The following is a 19,474-nucleotide window of genomic DNA, read 5'->3' as shown; positions in this document are numbered from 1 at the left end:
TGTTTTGACCCAGCGGTTGGGTTACTACCCAGAAGGTTGGGTTGAACATTTAACCCAACCGCTGGGTCAAAACAGCCCAATTGCTGGGTTTGTCCCTATTTTACCAAGCACTGGGTTGTATTTAACCCAGCATTTTTTAGAGTGTACCTGCATGTTATTGGTCAAACTACTTTGGATGTTTTGGGCAATATAAAAATCCTGGCCAGGACGTGTCCCGTATTAATGGCACATATGGCCACCCTATTTCTGATGCGTGATGTCTCCAAACTATATTTTCTGAGCTCCCTGCAAGTTCCATGTTTTGTGAATGAGTATAGCATGTTATCTGTCTGTAGAATTAGCACATGCACAATTCGGTCAGAGTGGAAGAAATGCGATGAAAGCAGATGCAGGCTTCATTTACGATTAAATTTAGGGGTAGACCTTCATCCTTGCTTATTTGTCAAAATATCATCTGTTTTTGTACAAATCACATCTTACAAATTCATAGGACATCACCACTCGTGTTTTCTCATGAGATGGGGCTGCAGTGGATGATAATGGGGATCCGTCACTAAACACACAACTAAACAGGACAAATAGGAGAGGAAAGGGAAGGAAATGAGGGAGGAAGATTTCATCTCAGATTTTGACTTCATTGTACAGAGCCCGAGGCGCTGAGCATCATTCATCAGAGAGAGAATCACACAGATGCCCGGGGCCCGAGAGGAGACAGCAATGAGGAAATAGGATCAGGGAAATGGGCATTTCACATAATTATAACCAGTTCCTGATTAAGAGAGCTTCATAAGACTGAGGCAGAACGGTCAGATCCAACCACATCTGTAGAATGTGTGCAGGTTGCTTCTTTGACAAAAGTTATTGTTCAGTATGCTGCATATGGGGTTTAAGAAGTAGAGAGGACATATTTTAAAGGGGTCATATGATGCTGCTAAAAAGAACATTATTTTGTGTATTTGGTGTAATGAAATGTGTTTATGCGGTTTAAAGTAAAAAAAAACATTATTTTCCACATACTGTACATTATTGTTGCGTGAACATTTGGGCGGCTTTATGCAAATCTTCCCACATAGTGAGGTAGGTATGTGGGGGCGTGTTCGAACGAGCCGTTTTAGGTAGGTGTGGCTAACTCTTAACTTTTATAAAGAATATCTCTTTGGATTTGAGACTTTAGTCTTTGCAACTTTACAGATCTTCTTTATGCACCAAGAGCTTGTAACACTCTAAAGAGAAAGGAAAAAATGAAATCGCATCATATGACCCCTTTAATCGTTTACAGGCTACCCATAACCCTGAGCAACAGGTGATGTTTAATTAGTAAACATCACTAATAAAATGAATAATGATCTTATCTGTGCTTTTGTATTGTTTCCTTCTTTTCGTTCATGTTTATGCTTCTAGATCATGACATGAACTTTGGCAAGCAGAGGAAATTATGGCAAACGTCCATTATGACCATCATAAGAAAACGAGATTGTGGAAAAAACTGATTCGTGCAGATAGTTTATGTATTTGTTTATTAATGCAGTTTGCTTATATTTTCTGTTTTATTGTTAATTTTAGTTTTAGTAACTTTAATGTTTAATATTATTTTTTAGATGTTTGTTGTACATGGAAATATCAGTGAAGTTACTGCATAATGTCTGGGTAGAAAATTACCATGCTTTTTCAGTTGTTGTTTTTTTAAAGTATATGTTTGTCATTTATATTAGTTGTGAATTTTTCTTTCTTTTTTTAATTTGGAGTTAATTTTAGTTAAAGTATTTGTAATTTTGTTATGTTTTTGTAATTTTTATTTCGATTTAGTTTTAATTTTTATATTTTCAGTTTTTATTTTAATTTCAGTTAAAGTATTTTGTAATTTTTGTGTAATTTTGTCATTTTTATTAGTTTTTTTTTTTTTATATAACTATTTAATTAGTATTTTTTTTATAATTTTAGTAGGATACTACTTTAGTAGCCAAAGCAAAATTATAAATGTTGCTTTGGCTACTAATTAAAATAAATGAAGTTTATTTGTTCTATATTTCATTTTAAAAATATATTTTTAGTTTTAGTGAAAAAATAACAACTCAAAGGTTTGAGTGTAAGTCTGTAGTATTATCTGAAAGAAAGAGGCACCTTCAGTTTGACATAAACAAAAGAAATCTAATCATCAGGTGCAGTTTCACCGCAGACGGATTTTTAAAACATATGACAGCCTTCGGGGGTGAAGATATGACTGAACTTCACTGACCTCCAGTAAAGGAGTTAATGCTCTGTTTGTTTCATTTGGTGTGAAGTGGAGCCTATGCTTCGCTGCCGATTTCACAAATCTGAATGCTTCAACAGAAAACAATCTGCTATTGAGAGATAAAAGGGTTGCTACGGTAACAGGGAAAAACATCCAGCACTGAATTTTCATGCCTGGCAGCTACTGTATGACAGAATACTCTGCCACTCGTTGTGATGATGCCTCAGTGTCAGATTCAAAGATGAAGAAAATTCTGATAATGTTATAAAACTATAATAAAAATACACTAATAAAAACGTAGCTCTAAGTGGCAATGACTGCAGGCCAAGCAGCAATGGCTCATGTGGATGATTAGATGATACAGTTGAAATATTTATGGTTTTTACAGCATCTTGAATCTTCACTGATATATAGTCAGGGTTTGATAAAACAGGTTACAGCATCAAACGAGGCAACTGACTTCCAAATCACTCCCTCTTACTGTAAGACTGAAAGACACGTTCAGAAAAAGCCCTAAGTGAATCCATCCTGCTGTAACGAGCTCAAGAATTTAAAGCGGCAGACGCATGAGCGCTTAGAATAAACAGACGATATCGTTCACGCTAATATCGTTATCTTTATAGTTATCGTTCTTGGTGTGAACGGGGCTTAACGCTGCGTGTTTCCTAAGCATTTCAGGGGACCTTTAAGATATGTGATCATAAGATATGTGATTTGTAGACTCATGCTTAACATTTAAATTAAGATGAATTGCATGTCATATGATGCCTAACATACAATCGCCAGAAGTTCAAAGCTAAACGTAGGCCATAAACAAACTACACCACGGTCACGTGACTTCAATATCACACTACCTTTAAACTTCAACAACTCTTTCTGTCTTTTATGAAAAATATTTTCCCTGAGCGTGATAGCATGGTTATATTACAGTGATTATATTATAGTGGATGAGATTACCTGTTTGCTGTGATGACGTCTAATGTCCTGAAAACCTCTGCAGTCCCTTTTAGCCACTTGCTAGCAACTGCCTTTATCAAGACAAGTAGCAACTTTACAAGAAAAAAATCATAAGTAGGTTTCACTGATGTATTTTGTTTCATCGAATAGGATATGAAATATCTTCTTTAACCTGCGTTCAGCACAAATCAATTAAATTCAGGACTATGGAACCAGAAATGCTAACTCATTTTCTAGGGTTTTGGCCTACAAAAATACATAATTCCTGCAGCATTTTATGAAGACGGCAATTTTGGATATAGTCTACCATTTCTCAGAATATCATCTTTTATGTTCAACAGAAGGAAGAAACTCCTACAGGTTTGGAACAACATGAGGATAAGCAAATAACGACATTTGCTGCGTACTAAATCTAATAATTCCCTTCTTAGTATGCGAAAAACAGTACACCAAAACAGTATATATCCAAATTCATAATATTCGGGAAAAAAAGTAGGTGAAAATTACCCAAATTACCTACTTTTGCTGTGATTCTGAAGTGCAGATTCCATCATGGCCGTAAAATTAGTGCGGTCTGGGGTGGGTTAAGGATTGTGCAACAATACAACTCATTATAAACACTTTAAAAGAGACAGACATGGTGATGTCTGTGAAAGATGTTTTCTCTGTTTTAGAGGGATGCACACTGTTAAATTATACCATATTTATCGCATCAAAATGTGTTAATACTTTACTATACGTTAGGGGTGGATAATTTGTTTATTATTCATGCAACAATACATATTACTGTTATAGTTTTCATTAATAATCATTGCTATATAGATGGTAACTTTGTCTAGTGCTCTTATGCATGTTTTTAGCATTTAACTTCTATACTGAATGAAATAGCATAGACTTTTTCATAGCCTAGCTAGTGTTTGCATATTTCATTTCATTCTGTAACCTATTGTTCTACAGATCTGTGTACTAGTGTACAATGCATTCCATTGACCCATCTGAGAAGATTTATGCATTCTGGTAGGTCACATGACAGTAACAAAATGGCGGATGTCCGAATTTCATTCATACTACTCATATTCTAGAATGTACTTTTTATTAACACTCAGGAAGTAAGTTCAAATTCAGATGTACTATACCTACTCGGTATGCGACGCACCGAGACTTTTTTTTGATGACACATTTTTGGGTGAACTATCCCTTTAAGAGCGTCAATAAGTAGTTTCGTTTGCTGTCTATTATTTATATTGTTTATTATTCTTTACAATAATAAAAGTAATAAAAAAGCCAAAGGAAGCATCTCCGGTATGTTTAGAAGATAATTCCAGTGAAGAATGCTTCCACCTGTCTTCAGAGTGCATTAGATAGAATAATTTAACTTTAAAATGCTGTTGAAATCTACTCCATCGTTCCTCAAGCGCGGGTGTTTGAGTTTTAAATAAAGTTCGAGTTATTTGAACAACATGGCGGGGCCCGTGTAGCGGTGTGAATCTGTCAGATGAGCGTATTAATGCGGCACCAAAATGAAGCTGTGAATGAATAAATAATATCGAAGACACTGAACGGATCGCAATACATCTGTATAGGTCCCGTTGTTCGTCGTGTAAGTAGAATGTGATCCATGTTCTCTATTCTTCAGCTCTAACCATTTGACATCTGATGTCTTTATATTTGACACCCTCTCCTGCTAGAAATACTGGCTTTATTATTGAAACCGATGGATAATGTTGTTAAAAACAATGCGAGGCTGCATTACACATCCAAATGCGTTAGACTTGACTTGCATATGAGTTGCTGTGGATCTTCCTCACTGGAAGATGGGTAACCATAGCGACGGGACACTGCTTATTCTCCTCATTTCTCTTCCACAAACACGAGACCTTGTGTGTGTGTGTGTGGAGTGGAGTGTGTGTGTGTGTGTGGAGTGGAGTGTGTGTGTGTGTGTGGAGTGGAGTGTGTGTGTGTGTGTGGAGTGGAGTGTGTGTGTGTGTGTGGAGTGGAGTGTGTGTGTGTGTGTGGAGTGGAGTGTGTGTGTGTGTGTGGAGTGGAGTGTGTGTGTGTGTGTGTGTGTGTGTGTGTGTGAGAGCTGGTGGGCGGCTGACGGAAAACACTTAAGTCCTCTGAAGGAGCCATACAGCATGTTTCTCAATAGCCTCATGTGCGTCAGATTAGCAGCTGTTTGATAACTGGGTCATTGTGAAAAGAAATCCAAATATGCTAGATTATATGTGACCCTGAACCACAAAACCAGTCATAAGGGTCAATTTTTGTGAAATTAATAAGCTCTCCATTGATGTATGGTCTGTTAGGATAGGACAATATTTGGCCGAGATACAACTATTTGAAAATCTGGAATCTGAGGGTGCAAAAAAATCTAAATATTGAGAAAATCGCCTTTAAAGTTGTCCAAATGAAGTTCTTAGCAATGCATATTACTAATCAAAAATTAAGTTTTGATATGTTTACAGTAGGACATTTACAAAATATCTTCATGGAACATGATCTTTACTTAATATCCTAATGATTTTTGGCATAAAAGAAAAATCAATAATTTTGACCCATACAATGTATTGTTGGCTATTGCTACAAATATACCCCAGAGACTTAAGACTGCTTTTGTGCTCCAGGGTCACATATGTTCCAAATATGTTCAGATTTCCGTTTAGGAAATCTTTGCTAATTAGTGCATATTTATTTATTTATTTAAACATAACATTTAAGTAAACTTGTAATGCAAACAGTTGTCTTAATGTACTCTGAATAATCAACTGGAAAAATATGGCGAGGTTTATTCATTAAAATGTTTACTCTATTCACATGTAGTTTAAAATATAAAAAGAGAATAAAGGAAAAACAAACAAAATAATTTATTAATGATATAAAACATAAGGAATAATATAAGATACTTTATTATTTAAAAAACAAATATATAAAATGACTCAAATTTTATACTGGATTTGTAGCCAGTTTTACCCACATTTATAGGAAGGACCCTAATGATACTAATTTATTAGAATGACCTCGAATGAATTATAACAAACTAATTAAATGCTTTTTCATAAGAAAATAAAAAAGAAAGTAACTCTTCTTTTTCTTTATTTTTTGAAACATTTTGCAAAACCTCCCACATGCATTGTCTTTGTACTGATAAATGATTTTTCTTTAATGTGACCAATTTAGAAGTTTTTCATTTGTTTCCAAGGGGACAGGTTTATTTCCACCTTCCACTATCGTCTCATGTTGCCATAGTTACGGCACAAATATATTGGAGTCTATTTGTTTCTCTAACAAAACAGACATCTGAACACAATACACCCCTATCAGATTAATTGAAGGAAAATGATGTATATGAAATTATATGTATTGGTATTCATCATCAGGCCACGCTGTCATTGTACTCTCTTTGACTGTACTGTGATCTTTCTAAATTCACATGAAATTGTATTCTTAAAGTCATTGTAAACTTTTTGTTGACATCATTTTCTGAGTTATGGAGTAATAAAAAGAGATCCAAAATCCCATTTGTAACATAACCATGAATATATAAATAAAACAAAATAAAACAAGAATGTTAAACCTGGCTTCATCCAGTTTTAAGATGTGAAAAATATGAATATAATAAAAAAAAAAGGCATAGAAAATGTATAAAAATTACAGTTCAGATAATCAGATACACTTGGGAAAAAAAATGAGTTAAATTTACTCCGTTTTTAATTTACATTAAAGTTTCTTACTTAGCTTTTTAAAATTCTACTTAGCTAAGTAAATTAACAAAGTGACTAATGATGTGCTTAAGTCATGTCAGAAAGCTCATATTTACAAGTTGATAGCACATTAATGCCACCATAAATTCGTATGTACAAGTTAGGAAACTGATTTTCTTTAAGCTTGTTTATAAAGAATATCTCTTTGGATTTGAGACTTTAGTCTTTGCAACTTTACAGATCTTCTTTATGCAGCAAGAAAAATTGAAATCGCATCATATGACCCCTTTAAGATTCTGAGTTGGATTCATGTCACTGAGAAAACACGTTGGACACAAGAACGCAACTTCTGTATTGATGGTAAATTTGCTGAATTGAATAAATGTCGTTTATGTTGCATGTACAAAAATTCAGTAGAACCTTCATTATTGAATAAAAGCATAAAAGGCAAAAATACACGTGATGTACATTCTTTATTCATCATTTAGGATAAGTAGAGTAAAAAAAATTGCTCTGACATTAGTGATTTGAATGCATCTGATGGTGTAATTATAACTTCCTAACTCATAAATACGAACCTCCCAGTAGGGCTGTCAAAATGGCTGAAAAACTAAATTCTAAAGCTTTTGGCTTCTCTCCTGAGGCCACAAGGGGGCGCATGGAAGGCTGCCTGATGCACACCTAAAATTCGAATGCGACGTTTTTGCATTCGAATGTGGATTTTTATTTTAAATTCGACGAATATTCGAAATTCAAATTTTTTTTTGACAGCCCTACCTCCCAGCAGGACTTAAGTGAATGAATGAAGCAAAAAACATCATAGTCACGATACAACCATCCCTAACCACCATCTCTACTCTTCAACAATGGTAACTCTTTTAAATGTCAAACATAAAACACCAACAGTTCTTTCCCTTTTACTTACTAGTGCATACAATAATAACCCTTCATTTCAACATTTAATCTCCCAATTCAGTCCTATGCAAATCATGCTGGGAACTAAAATTTCACTTATGTAGTTTCAGTTAATGCAATTAAAATGATTCACATTTTTTTAAAGTAAATTGTACATATGAGAAGTGGACTGAACACAAGTTGTGATAAAATACTTAGCAATTGTGTTGCTTTAGTTAAGTAAAATAAATGAAACAAGCAGCAAAAATCATTTTCTTCCACCAATGTAGATGACATACGGAGCGCTTTTACGATACATTTCTAGGAGTTATTTATATGGACGAGCAAGTGAAAATGCATTAAGAAAGTCGAGAGGAGGGGATTTTCAGTTACAGTATGCCATGTTTTTACTTTGAAGTGGCTCTCCCTTGAGATTTTCGTTCAAAGAATCCCTTCCACCTCACGGAGAAAACCTTTGTATGTGTGAGAAAAGAGACGCCTGGCTTCTGAAGCATTAATCTTACAGAGAAGCTGCTTTTTGTTCAGGTTTGTAGGTTGGCTTTTAAGCTTGTTGTCGTGTTCTGTAGGAGAGAGTGCTCTACTATCATGAGGACGTGTCCCTCACTTCATGTGTTTGCTGGAGCTGTATTTATTAATGGAGTCATTCAAAGACTGAAAGCGCCGATTTCCTCCATCCAACCAACCGGCCCAGAGATGAATCAAAGTACAATTTAATTCAGTAACAGTATCAGTACAAGATTGTGTTTAAATTATTTTTTACGAGGGAATGCTATGAAACACTGTAAATGACGTGATTGAATCAGAAATGGCAAAACAATGTGAAACTGTTGTCATTGATTGTAAGCAGGGTCGGAAATACACTTTTTTTTTTTTTTTTTCATTAAGGGGCAATATTTACCCAATATTTGGAACTGATTTTCTTACCTTTAGTGGCAGTTTTTGTCTTGTAGGCAAGAACTTAAATTTAACCAATGACTTCAGTCAATCAGACTGTTTCCAATAAAATACCAAAGTCATCTTTATACTGTAAAGATGGAACAGAAGCTACAGTAAACAGATAGTTTAATGCTGCTTGAAGGTGGCAAACATGTATTTACACAACAGTTGCATAATGTAAATTGAAATAAAAAAAACGGACTCATTTCAGGGTACTATGGTTGCAATATTATGAAAAAATAATAATTTTTGCCCCCCAAGTAACGTAATGTTTATTGCAAAATAGATATAACTCGTATGCCATTAATGAATAAATAATAAAGGATGTCCATGATAAAGGAAAAGTTTAAAATACTCGCCAATTTATTAGAAATCTATTCTTCTATAAATGTTAATTTCATATGGTTTTGAAAAACGTTTATACAACTTCCAAAATAGAGTTTCAATTTATTAAAAATCTAAAAATAAAAGGTATGTTCCTTACACTAATCTTAAGCATTTTAATCATTATTCAAAATTAAAACAAACAAAATCATATTTAAATGTACTATTTAAGATAATTTTTTTATAACAACATCACAATAATCCACAAGTAATCCACACCACTCCAGTCCATCAGTTAACGTCTTGTGAAGTGAAAAGCTGTGTGTTTGAAATAAACAAAGCCATCATTCAGACATTTTTTACTTTAAACCCTCGCTTCTGGCTAAAATATGAGTCCATAATCTACAATAATGCTTCCTCCAGTGTAAAAGTCCCCCTTTTGTCCTCAAACATCAAAATGCACCCAACATATTTGTTTAGAGCTGTTTCGGACTGTGGCTTGTAAACAATCCAGACCACTTTTTCACCGGAGAAAGCAACATTATGGATTATGGACTCGTATATTTTGCCAGAAGTTTGAAGTTAAAAATATCTGAATGATTTATTGATATTTGTTTCTTACAAACTTGCAGCTTTTGTCTTCTCCAGATGTTAGCTGATGGACTGTGGATTACTTGTGGATTATTGTGATGTTTGGGAAGTCGTGGCCTAATGGTTAGAGAGTCGGACTCGTAACCAAAGGTTGCGGGTTCGAGTCTCGTACCGGCAGGGATTGTAGGTGGGGGGAGTGAATGTACAGCGCTCTCTCCCACCTTCAATACCACGACTGAGGTGCCCTTGAGCAAGGCACCGAACCCCCAACTGCTCCACGGGCGCCGCAGCAAAAAATGGCTGCCCACTGCTCCGGGTGTGTGTTCACGGTGTGTGTGTGTTCACTGATGTGTGTGTGCACTTTGGATGGGATAAATGCAGAGCACTAATTCCTAGTATGGGTCACCATACTTGGCCACATGTCACTTCACTCACTCACTCACTTTTTATCAGCTGTTTGGACTCTTATTCTGACGGCACCCATTCACTGCAGAGCATCCATTTGCTGATTTCTCCAAATCTGATGAAGAAACAAACTAACACACATCTTGGTTGGCCTGAGGGTGAATAAACTTCCAACACATTTTCATTTGTGGATGAACTAGTCCTTTAAAATATGTTTTTTTTTTTTTCACACAAACACCCTCAAAATCAGATGGGGTTCTGCTGTGGTATTTCTGTGGTCGTTTGAAGGTGTTCATGGCATGGCTTCTAAAAATAGTCTGACCCTGAGCCGAGAACATTTAACACCTTTTGCTTTCATTCCTCAGACATGTGCTGCATGCTCCATCTGCCTTGTTTTCCTTGTTTTCTCACACTGTTAGTTTTCACATGTTCTCACCACACCAAGGGTTTCTAGTACAGTCACTGGGCTTTTCATAAAAAAGAAGTATGCTTCTCTTGCACTCCGAATAGATTTTAGTGGGGTCGACTCTCTGAAAACTGACCTCAATTGTTTATGTACCAAATTGATCAGAGTTAGTTCCACGCACCTGAAGACTGATTCACTGGATTAAGGGAAAAGCTTCTGGGGGAGATGCGGTGGAGATGTATTCTCTCCCAAAATGTGTCTCTGTCTCTTTCAGCTGCTGAATAATTCAGGCCTTTTTGACCTGCACTGATTAATGCTTGCCCAGTGCGGCGCGCTTCTTCAAAGCCGTCATGAATCATTAAAACTGCCGCGGAGAGCGTGACTTAATGTATGAGCCTTAGCGGGTCTCGCAGGTCAGCAGCCTGCGCTTAAACGAGTCATGTGAAGGCCTCATATTAGGGATCTGCTGTGAGAACTACCTGGCGATATTGAGTTTCCACTACACTAGACATGATTGCTTGTATCTGACCAGGACAGTCTGGGCTGAATATTATTACATTTACAGCAACCAGCATACCAAAAAGTACCATTGCATGTTACCATGTTAAATCAAGATAATTATAATGTACACCATATATGAAAATTGGAAAATTCTCCTAAATTCTGTTTTATTTTTTCCCCAAATTTTCATTTTTCTGTATTCTATTTTAATGGTTAAAATAAATGTTAGTGAACTGAAATGGTTTAATTAATTTAGCAACAATTTATTTCAATAAATAAAAAAAACATTTTTTTCTTGAGTTCTGTGTTTTTCTTTTTACTTTTTAAAAAATGGTTTAATTGAAATGTAATAATCAAAAACCATGTCTAATCAATTGAATTCATGAAATGTTTTTACATTCAAAAACAATTTAATAGTTTATAAAAAAATCTTTTTTATTTTTTTTTACAATAATAGGACTCTATAAAATGTTTTATTTTCTCAGAAATGCTGTGTTGACTGTTTTAATTAACTTTTCAGGATTTATGATTTAATACAAACTTATCAAAAACGCTGGTTAACAAATAAAGGCATAACATTTTAAAAAATGCAATTAACCTTTTAAAACGTAGTCAAATGAAAATGTTTATTAGTCTATTCATAAGACTACATACTTTTCAGAGCTTATTTCAATTCAGCAGCCCTCCAGAACACTTAGGTCAGCAAACCAAATTCAACTAAAGGTGCCAAGATCTAGACCGAAACATAGGGGTGATAGCGTGTTTTAGGTAGGCGTGGTTAACTCTTAACTTTTATAAAGAATATCTCTTTGGATTTGAGACTTTAGTCTTTGCAACTTTACAGATCTTCTTTATGCACCAAGAGCTTGTAACACTCCAAAGAGAAAGGAAAAATTGAAATCGCATCATATGACCCCTTTAAATAATGTGTATATATGTGGCCTTTTTTTTTTCTTAACTGTGTTTTAGGGTTATATTGTTTTCTTTTTGCTGGTATTTAGTTTTATCTTTGAATTGTAAAGCACCTTGGACAATGAACATATGGTGCTATATAAATAAAAGACTAAGACTAAAGGTCTCTGCACACTGAGTCCGAATTTTTTGCACGTTGAAAAATAAATACGACCTCACGTTGTGTCAATCACATTTACACACTGCCTCCGAAGCTTTCGTCTGTCATAAAGAAATTCAGACCAGGTTCGATTTTCTGCATTTTCGCATCCGTAGCAAGCATTTTGATAGGAAAGGATGACGAATACGAAAAAAATGGAAAAACGCAAAGTTTCGGACTCAGTGTGCAAGGACCTTAAGACTTTATTTTTTTCTGTTGAGCACAAAAGAAGATGTTTTGAAGAATCTTGGAAACCAAAAAGTTTGAGGTCCCATTGACGTCCATAGTATTCTTGCCCATGCTATAGAAGTCAATGGTACCCGAAACCGTTTTCAAAGTATCTATAAAAGAAAGAATGTTATACAGGTTTGGAACGTCATAGAAAATCTTACAGAAATTCTTCAAAACGAAAAAGGCACAGAATGACTCTTTTGTTTTTTGTTTTGTTTTTAGAGCTCCCGGAAGAAGTTCTACGTCCTCTCCATGTTCCCGTACCCATCGGGTCGGCTGCATATGGGCCACGTGAGGATTTACACCATTAGCGACACCATCGGCCACTTCCAGAGGATGAGGGGCCATCGGGTAATTTTACTCTTAAAACACTCATATCAGAATTTACTGCTCTCTGTCAGCAGCACACACATAGTTTGATGATTTATCCTCTCTGCAGCCTCGTTTTTATATTCACACACCCACACACAGACACACCAAAACACGGTCTCATAAATGGAAAAGCTGCAGTCAAGGTCTGCTGGAATGACGTGTGTTTTAATTATGAGGTGTCTGAATAATGGAAACGGTGTGAATATGTTCTTAATTAGAGCTCAAATTAAGTTTGTCATGTTTCAGAATGTGCTCACACCTTTTGAAAACAGCACTTTCTAAAGCCTGTGGCTCACCGCGCCAAAGAAATTATGTTATGATTTGTGAGAATGCTTCTGAAAAATGCCGTCAGTTTATAACTAGGAGACAGAAGGTCATCGTGGACATCATTATCCTGATGCTAAACTGATGGAGTGTGTGTGTTGTGACCTGAATTGATATGACCACAGGAGTCGTTTTATGTCATGGTAACAGTAAATACAGTAATATATACAGTAGAAGAGTCATGTTGCTGAAAAGTCAACATATGATTTATTACCATGTGGTAATGTCTTTTTCAACACATTCTCCTTGGAAAAATGTGCCTCTACCTACATTTTTTAAAAACATACCTATACATACAGTCAAACCAAAATTTATTCAGATGTTTCTCACATTATATCACAGTTTTTTCGCTATAGTTTAGAAAATGGTCATAAAATATGACAAGAACTCAGAGTTAAACTGTGTCAGAACAAATTCATCTTGATAATGTCAGATAACTTTGATAGAAAGGTATGTAATGAATTCGGTTGAAAAGCTGTCAGCTGTTAAATTTAAAGGGAAATCATTCTAATATGCTGATTTATTATTAGAATTATCAACAGTTGTGCAGCCAAATATTTTTAAGTTACGCCTTCTTTCTTTGCGTGAACGTTTGGGCGGCGTTATGCAAATCTTCTCACATCGTGACGTAGACATGTGGGGTGTGTTAGAACGAGCCGTTTTAGGTAGGTGTGGCTAACTCTTAACTTTTATAAAGAATATCTCTTTGGATTTGAGACTTTAGTCTTTGCAACTTTACAGATCTTCTTTATGCACCAAGAGCTTGTAACACTCCAAAGAGAAAGGAAAAATTGAAATCGCATCATATGACCCCTTTAAGTATACAATTAGATCATTCCAATTTAGCTCAACCAATTACCAATCAATGATTAATTTTGTTCAGTCTGAGGTGTAAAAAGGTCGCATTAGCAATTAAAGAAAAAACACTTAAGCAAAACATGGACAGGACAAAGTGTCTGAATAATTTTTGGTCCCAAATTTGTATCCATTTTACTGGTAGTCCACTGTAGGAAGAATTCTTGGGTATAATATGTCACAGTTTACTTTATTTTGCTATCCTCACTTACATAAATTAACTATAGTGTCCTGCACCCACTAGTAAAAAAAATATATCAAAAATGATATCTGGTGACTGAATAATACACTCCTATGTCCAGCTGAAATGAACACTAGTGGTAATAAAACACCAACAACTTTTATTCCTTTTCACGCAAATGATGATTTGGCAATAATAAAGACTTATTTTCACACAGAGAACTGTTATGATCTCAAAACATTTTACCATAGTGCTTTGTTTGTGAACTGCATTTTGAATACATTTTGACATTTGCTTCAAACAACCAGCTCTATATGGCATTTCTGATATAGTAAACTTGCTCAGTAGCTCACCTGGTACAGCACTGCACTTGCATAGTTCAAAGACATGGCATGATTGATTTAGCTAATTGCTTCTGTTAACACTATTGGTTAGATTTAGCGTAGGCATTTCATTTAATTTCTAATCTGCCGTGATACAAAAAAAAATGTTTTTAGTGCCGCTCATTGGACATTTCACTTTGAAAGAGTCGCGAAAAAATCATTTTGCAGAAATGTCGCCACAGGTACGTATGTACGAACATGCTGTAAAATAGCAAAATATGTCAAAGTCCTTTTCATTTTTTTTCATATTCTGTGTGGGGGTCAGTTCACAGTGATGACAGAAATGGACTTTTCCACTACAAAGCAATATTTACCCCCGTAAACTAATAATTTTTACCTTTATAAGGGCAGCTTTTCTAACCTTATTAGATGTATGCATCATCTTTTTTGTAAAATCCTTACATTTAATCAATAAATTCAATGAGAATAATAAAATACTGTAGATCTAATACCATTCAAATTAAATTAGTATCAACTAAATCGTTGGCATTTAGATACATTTACACAGGCTGTTTAATGCAGCTCAGAGGTGGAATGAATGTATGTACCCTGCATTTACAATTGCATAAATAATGCTATGAGATTTAAATAATAATAATAATAATAAACTTAAACTGCCAGTAGGTGGCATTTAAACGATTGGTTCAAACGGCTGATTCATTCAGTCATTGAATCATTCATTACTCTGATTTGTTTAAAACACAGATTCATTCAGTAATGAAGCACTGCTATGTGTTACTTGCAGGTGTAAAACTGTTCTGCTGTGAATTCGTTTAGACATTATTATGACAGAAAAAAAGCTAAAACGGACAATATTGAAAATATTTTGTAACTCAGAATGTTAACATTGTTTATTGAACTGTTTTTATAAAATCAATGACTTTTGCATTTGTGCTGATATTTAGGAGTAACAGCACACGTGTGATATTGTTTAACTATATCATTTGATATAAATATAAAATTGGCCCTTTATATGTTAATTTCGGGGCATTAAAATAGGCAATGAAGTGTGCATTAAGCTGCATTTTCGTTTGTTTTTTTGCAAAACAACTGACATACTTGATAACATCAGCTCGCACATTTTCCAAACAATAATTTTCGGTTTCCAACAACCTTCACTTCTCTTGGTGGTCACTTGTGTTATCTTTCAGTCATTATGGTAGATGATACATGTCACACAGCCCTGAGTCTGTGCTTTCCTCAGCAGACATTTACTCTTTCACTCAGTCTTTCTGTTTCTCTGTCTTTGAGTCTCGTCCATCTCTGTCCTCTGCGTGACGAATCTCTCTCTGCTCAAAGGCGCAGGCAGCATCTGGTGTGTGTTGTAAGCACAGCACTAAGTGTGTGATGATTTAATGGAGCTTGACAAAGTGCTGCTGTTGATTGAATTGGAATTGACAGTGTTCAGTTTCGAAGGCTTCGCCAAAACAAACGGACAAACCGATGGAGTGAGCGACTATCAATCTCGCCATGTTGTTATTGACTTCAACTACGTGTTTGTTCTTATGTGTTTAGAGAACAAGTAAAAGAAAAGGGCTTGCTGCTTCACTGCCTAGTCAGTCGATGGCTTAACCAATCTTTAGGGACTTCAGTGATGATGTCTCAGTAAAGCTGTGGTCAGAAATTGAAGAAGATGAATTAAAAACATTTTTTTTTTAATATTAATTATTTAAATTGTACATTTTATAAATGTACAGTATTTCTTTCGGCCTCTCCATCACATACCATTTTGTTCTAGTGCATTGCAAAAATGTATTCCTGTTTAATAGTTGGACATGTTTCAAGAAAATTAAGTTTGCGTAGTTTAGGACATTTGAGAATCTTGAGTTGGATTGGGAACAATCCCATAAGCAGTAAGTTCCCTCAAGTTGCTTTATCTAAATTGCATGTTGTTATACATTGATCAGGAATGTTGGGATTACATTTATGTAATATTCCTGGTGTTATATATACAGTCATTATCAACTTTTAGAGTATAGGTATGGGTGTCTAGACAGGTAAGTATAAGCACAGGTAAGGCTACCTGCTAGGCATTTCTGCCAGACGCACTTCCGCCAGTGCCGGTTGAGCAGCTGCAGGGTCGTCAGCCGGGAGCCACCCGTCCTTGATGTTTCGCTCCTTTAATCCCGGAACATCTCTAGGTGGTGGAGCAGCGGCAGGGACGTCTCCCTGCCGCCCCCTGCAGCCGCCCTAGGATCCGTCTCTACCCCAAGCCTTGTCTTTTCTGCGTAGCCAGAGTCAAAAGCTCCCCTGCTCTGCCTCCTCCGCCAGGTCTTTCAGGGCCTTCTGCAGCTTGGGGCCTCTGACTCCGAGAGTCTTAAGGAATCGCTGCGTGGAGGTTCCGGTGAAGCCTCTGCAACCAACCTCCACTGGAAAGGTATATGCTCTCCACCCAGCTTGCGTGCATGCTGATGCAAGCTCTGCATACTTCTCCCTTTTCCTCTCAAACGCTGCCTCCATCCCGTCTTCCCATGGCACAGTTAGTTCGGCCATGATGACAGTCTTCGTGGTGGTGGACCAGATTACAATGTCAGGTCGAAGAGATGTTATGACAATCTGCTGAGGGAACTTCAATTGGCGACCAAGATCGACTCTCAGGTCCCACTCGCCTCCAGGTGACAACAGGGACCTCTCCCGTACGAAGCTGCTTAACGCATCTCCCCCTTGCCTGACAAATTGAATAGGCTGGTATGATGTTGACATGCTGGCTTTGTTCACTCCGAGCCTGCGTGCTTCAATGACCTCTGCTAACTTCCGCAAGATGTGGTCGTGGCGCCACCCGTACCGGCCCTTGGTCAGAGCAGTCTTGCAGCCGGAGAGGATGTGTTGTAGGCTGGGACTCTGGTGGCCACAGAGCTGGCAAAACTCTTCTATGCCATACCAGCGGTGTAGGTTCTGGCTATTAGGCCAGAGGCAATCACAGCCGCTGATATAGAGCCGGTATCGCTCGAGTACGAGACAGTTCGACGGAACATGTGTGTAATTAAACAAGAAACAACGGAGTGCCTAATAAAAAATAAAAATAAAATAATAATAATATATATATATATATATATATATAGTATTATTATTATTGAAATAAATTATTTACATTAATAATAAAAATTAATAATTAATATTAATAATAATATTAAAGTTATTATTATTACTATATATAGTAATAATATTTAACTTTAATATTATTCATTTAAATAATTTAAATAATTTATTTTATATAGTGCAACATAAAAACAGGGGAAAAGGACGTTTTTATTTTATTTTATTTTTGTGTTTTAGGTTGAGTTTCATGGCTATTTATTTTCTGCAGTATTGAGGTTCAATTTAATATAATACATTGAAACTAAATTGAAAATGTTTAAATAAAGCAAGAGGTTGTGTCTCCTCTGTATCATGGTAAAATCACAGTAATTAAAAAAATATATATACAACAGGGACCACAACAATATTATAAGAGGTAACGGTGTTCAAATATTATATTAATTATAAAACATAATCATTTGTAATAATTCATAATTTACAACTGCCAAGTAGACCATGCATATATATATTTTTTAATTCACGTTTTAACATTGCATTGATGCCAAACCACCAAAATGAGAATTTCCTTATTTGAAATTGTACTTTTAGCCAAGTCTTATTTTGTGATGTTTAGATCCTTTATTGGTATATTTTTTTTTTATATAAAATGCCTCCCATTTCACTGCATTCTACAGTTCGAGTTTGGTGAACTTGTCTCATGTCAGACACGGCGTGATCTCTTACTAAATTAAAAGTTAAAAAACTTTAAAGCTGCAGCAAATTGGAGTAGACTGCATATTTTTACATTTTTGGTTTTATTATAATTTGCTATGTGTTGAATTTATGTTTTTAATATTATAACTGTTGCGATGTTTGAAGAAATTTTGTGTTCAAAGTGTGAGCGTAGCTTTAGCTGGCTGGTTTTTGCATTATGTGGTAACGCTGTGCTCTTTTAGCAGATGTTCTGCAGTCATCAAACCTCTCAGCTGTCTGGAGCAGTGTTAGAACAAAAAACTGTATAGACAACATTTAGTCATTTAGCAGACGCGGACAAGGATGCATTTTCAGCTGTGATTGACACTTGTGTTTGACAGCTCTGTCAATGTGTTGTTTTCTCCATGATTCTCTCTCTCAAAAAAAGAAGACTTTACAGTGTTCACTCATGCACATGCTCAGACACACACACACACACACACTGAGAAAACAAGCTTAAGCATGGATTCTGAAGAAGACCTGTTGAAACATGGAGATGTTGGCTTTGGTTCAGAATGAATTTCATCTGTTTGTTTTTTGGGTGGGTCAGTCATGCTGCAGATGGAGAAAGTGTTATACAACTATTGCACAATCTGCTGCTTTATTCTACTGCTTTTACTGTTATAACCATCTACACATTTGATGAAATACCTCAGCAATGGCCACTTTTTTAACTTTACGTAGACTACGTAGACTACGTAGACTATGGTAAATAGTAATATTTATATTTTATAGTATATATATATCAAACGCTCACTGATGCTCCAGAAAGAAAAACCATGCATTAAGAGCCGGGGGGTGAAAACTTTTTGAATTCGTAGATCAGGGTAAATGTAACTTATTTTGTCTTCTGGGAAACATGTAACTATCTTCTGTAGCCTCTGAAGGGCAGTACTAAATGAAAAAAAAAAAAAAAGATATTTAGGCAAACTAATAAAAATTTACACATCTCCATTTTGTTCAAAAGTTTTCACCCACGGCTCTTAATGCATGGTTTTTCCTTCTGGAGCATCAGTGAGCGTTTGAACCTTCTGTAATAGATGCATAAGAGTCCCTCAGTTGTCCTCGGTCTGAAAATATGGATCTCAAAATCATACAGTCATTGTTGGAAAGGGTTCAAATACACAGAAAGGCTGGAAAACCAAAGAATTTGTGGGAGCTGAGGGGTTTTTCTGAAGAACAGCAGGAAGTTTAACTGTTCAGGACAAACAATGGACTCATGAACAATATATCACTAAACAAAAAAACACAGCTGTGGATCATTCAGCTAACAACAC

General features: G+C 35.8%; 1 pseudogene; it reads left to right on the top strand.

Annotated features, from left to right (window-relative positions):
- Positions 1-19,474, top strand: part of LOC107756906 (probable leucine--tRNA ligase, mitochondrial) — a 43,386-nt pseudogene that overhangs the window by 9,453 nt on the left and 14,459 nt on the right.

Source organism: Sinocyclocheilus rhinocerous, unplaced genomic scaffold, assembly GCF_001515625.1.
Source record: "Sinocyclocheilus rhinocerous isolate Xijiao unplaced genomic scaffold, SAMN03320098_v1.1 scaffold1585, whole genome shotgun sequence".
NCBI lineage: Eukaryota > Metazoa > Chordata > Actinopteri > Cypriniformes > Cyprinidae > Sinocyclocheilus > Sinocyclocheilus rhinocerous.
Note: the sequence above shows the minus strand (reverse complement) of the source record. Positions and strands in the feature narration are given on the sequence as shown.